We start from the raw sequence: 2,739 nt of genomic DNA on the forward strand, positions 1-2,739 counted from the left end.
GTGCATCTTTGCATGCTTTTTGTGTGATCTTTGCATGCTGCGTAAAAGAATTTGCGGGCTGGAAATGTCTCCAAGCGATCACTCCATGCAGACTGGCATCTCAAGCGCACAATGATGTCCTTATCAGCTAAAAGAGCCTGGTTTGTCCCAGCACATCTGTATGAAGCCTAATCTTTGCTCTTTGCTGCATCTCCTACTCCATCGCCCGGCTTATCCTGTGCACAGCGTTAATATTCACGCACAGGCTGTTTCAGGTGTCGTTCTGCAGAAGCTCGCCTCGATCCGTGCACATCCTCTTCCCGTCTCCAACCCGCGGCTTTCCCCCCCGAGTCAGAAAGCTTTGATAATCCAGGCACAGACAGCGCTAGAGGCTCGGCTGGTTGTGCTGTTGCAGCCTGTCCGCCTGTCGCTGCGGATTCAGCACCACGGCTTCCCGGGACAGATCCCGAGCCGAGCAGCGACGTCACACCAGCCTCCGTGATGCAAGAGGGGGCCAGCCAGGAAATGTGAATAAATAAATAAATAAATAAGTTAATAAATAGGCATGCACCAAGACTATGTTCTTTGGAATGTGTAGCCTATAAAATAATGAGTAAAACTTTATAAAATTACTAATTACATATACGTAGAATAGCACAAACAGTAGGAAAAAATATTCAAAGGTGGAAATGGCAATTCTTCAAAATTTGTAAATTACTTCTCGGTACTTTAGATAAAGATTTTTTAAAGCAGCCCTTCAGAACTTATGTTTAACCTACAGTGAATCTTATGGTGTTAGGTCTTCTCCTATTTGAGCTCCAGTTTTAAAGCCATCTTTGGTCTGAAAATGTTTTTTTTTTTTTTATTTATAATTCATATCTGAAGAAAAATGCCAATAGGTCCAGACCTTTTCCCCCACCATGTAGATTAAAAATATGTAAAACAATAAAAAAAGACAACTAACCTAAAAACATATGTGCATACATACATATTACTATTACTACTACTTATAATTATAATATCAAAGGCGGCATGGTGGTGCAGTAGTTAGCACTATGACCTTGCACCTCCATGTGTCTGTGTGCGTGGAGTTTGCATGTTCTCCCCATGCTTGGTGGATTTCCTCTGGTTGACTCCCACAGTCCAAAGACATGCCGATTAGGTTAATCGGTGTTTCCAGATTCCTTGTAGTGTGTGTGTGTGTGTGTGTGTGTGTTCTTTTTTTTATGGATTGTAGGGGTGGCCAAAAAAGTTGCCTGTGATAGACCCCAGGCCCCCCCAATCCCGTAGGACAAGACCTAACACCACTAAGCTACACTGCATGTAAAACACGAGTTCTGAAGGGCTGCTTTAAGAAATGTTTATCCGAGAAGTACCGAGAAGTAATTTATTAATTTAGAAGAATTGCAATTTCTACCTTTGAATATTTCTTTTACTTCTGAAAACAGTTGTATGCTATCCTATGTATATGTAATTTGTAATTTTAGAAAATTCTAATTATTTTTAAGTGGTATAAAACACCTTTTTAAGTGGTATAAAAGGTGAACAAATAATTAAGAGCGGAGGGTGCCCCTGCTACTACTACTATTACTACTACTACTTATAATAATAGTAATAATTATAACATCATCAACGATAAAAATATTATCAGATTATGCAAATTGTGACTTTTACATATTACATATATTTTCAAATTGATTAAATGATTAATTCATCGATTCATTAATTCATTCGGTGTTCAATATAAAACCATATAAAACCATATAAAGGAGGCAATCTTATATACCTGATTATAATCTTATAATCTTATATACCTGATTACAGAGCTGGGGCATTTTATGAAGGTTTAACAACAATGGACTTAGATTTTTTCTTTTCTTGACTATGCACTTTAGGCTACATACTTCAGCCATGAAGTACCTCCAATAGTTAACCCTTTGCTGCATGAGCCCTTACCTTGCTAATATAGTTTGGTTGCCTAGGTGATCATGATGCAACAAAGGGTTAAGGCTTTTTTAAAAATTTTATGTTTGTTGTATTCTTTCTCTCTGTCAATAAAAATCAATTAATGGCTTTAACAGAGCCTTTCCCTTTAAAAACTAGATTTTTTAATTATTTAGGTTATCCTTGTGTAATTTTTTTTATGATCTCAGTCATTTAAGTTTTTTTTTTTTTTTTTTTGCAAATTTGCAAAAAAAATTTAAATGAAATATAATAATATAATGGGATATTTTTTCACGGCACTGTAACACAGCATGGCTTTGAGAGTTGTCCATTCTGCCACAAGAGCATTAGTAAGGTCAGGAACTGATGTTGGGTGAGGAAGCCTGAGGTACAGTGGGCATACCAGTGCATCCCAAAGATGTTCAGCGGGGTTGAACTATAGCATTATGAACATTTTCATGCAATGTCATTGCTGAAACAGGTTTGGGCCACTCGGTTTCAGTGAAGGTGCATTACCATGCTACAGTGTGATGTTCATTTGTTTTATATACTGGTGACTAGGTGGCTAAATGCTACAGTGCTAAGCCAGATACATCAATAGCATCAGTGCCTTTAAAAAGGAATATATCCTGATTTAACCAATTAAAATGTTTTAAATTAAAAGTATAATCAGATTTATACTAAATAAATTGTGTTGTGTTTGGATGTAATACTGCAAAACCAGAGAATTCCCAGTCCTGTTTTACATATAATATGTGTTTTCATGAAGGATAGATGTAGGTGTGTAAGTGTGTTCTGTGTAGATATGTTTGATAA

This window comes from Clarias gariepinus, chromosome 5, assembly GCF_024256425.1.
Source record: "Clarias gariepinus isolate MV-2021 ecotype Netherlands chromosome 5, CGAR_prim_01v2, whole genome shotgun sequence".
NCBI lineage: Eukaryota > Metazoa > Chordata > Actinopteri > Siluriformes > Clariidae > Clarias > Clarias gariepinus.